Source organism: Hipposideros armiger, unplaced genomic scaffold (assembly GCF_001890085.2).
Source record: "Hipposideros armiger isolate ML-2016 unplaced genomic scaffold, ASM189008v1 scaffold_83, whole genome shotgun sequence".
Lineage (NCBI taxonomy): Eukaryota > Metazoa > Chordata > Mammalia > Chiroptera > Hipposideridae > Hipposideros > Hipposideros armiger.
In genome coordinates, this window is record NW_017731433.1 from 3,447,973 (window position 1) to 3,449,183 (window position 1,211).

A 1,211-nucleotide genomic window follows, 5' to 3' on the forward strand; every position below is an offset into this window, starting at 1 on the left:
CTAATGTTCAAAAATAGGGACAGAGTTAAATGAATTATGAGGCATTAAAAGAATAAAATAGTAAGCAAACATTAAAATATTGTTTTAAAATAATAATTTATGGACATTAAAACTACTCAGGATATATTGCATTAAAACAATAAAGAATCTAGAATTGTATATAGAGTATGATCCAATTTCATTTGTGTGCTAAAATGTTATAAGTATGGATCTATGTATGGTGGGAGTAGGAATGATTTCTATGACCAAAAAGTATCCCTTTAAAATCAGAAAAAAACATTGAAATAAACCCCAAAACAAAACACAGAAGATCCCAGGATAATGAGCATGCGTTTTTTTCCTTCCCAGGAAGATACATCCTCGGTTTTTGTATTTATGCTTCTACGCATCTCCACTATGGGAAACTGTTTTAGGATCTGTTCTCCCCATGAAATTAGATTAGCCGACATGATCATCATTCTTTTCACTTTGGAGATTGAATTCTCAGGCCCAGGGAAAGCTCTAACTTGGTTACAGAATCAACCTTCCATAGCAGATTCGAATCACCAGGAGCCTGGGGATGAGATTCTCTCAGTTGCCTCTGTAGCTCAGGCCAACGTCCCTGTTGGGAAGATAAGATCTGCCACTAAAGCAAACACCTCAGTTTTATGACCTTGGGTTCTCTTAGCTTGGTTTTCTTTCTTTCCATGTTGACCATCCCCAAAAGGCAACTAGTTCTGGTAACTTCATGGACCATTCTAAGAATTCTAATTATGGTCAACAAGTTCATCTTACAAAATAAGTGAAAACACCCCTCCTTCCACAAACCCCACGCCCTCTTTATGTATCACCGTGCTGTAACTATTGTTTTCCAGGCTGTCTCCATTTCCTTATATTTTGGTTGTCATCCGTCTCCATTCTGTCTTCCACATCTTTCTTGCCACCAAAACGTCTTTTGCTGAGGTCATCTATGTTTCCATGTTGCTAAATCCAACAAACGTATTTTAGCTCTCATCTCCATCACTAGATATGTGAGAGGCATTCAACACAGGTGTTCAAGTCCTCCTTCTCAAAATGCTCTCATTTCATCTTTATAATAGTGAGAGCCATGGGTTTTGTGTCTGTGTATGTCATGTGCAAGCTTGACGGTGCTCTCCTATCATTCTTTTAGGAATAAGTTATTGTGATTTTTTTTTCCTTTTTCAGTTTAATGACAATTTAAAAGGAATAGC

At 37.0% G+C, this 1,211-nt stretch overlaps 1 protein-coding gene across 1 annotated transcript in view; it reads right to left on the reverse strand.

Moving 5' to 3' along the window:
- Nucleotides 1-1,211, reverse strand: part of SLC7A14 (solute carrier family 7 member 14) — a 111,914-nt gene that overhangs the window by 60,754 nt on the left and 49,949 nt on the right. The gene's annotated exons all lie outside the window — the stretch shown is intronic.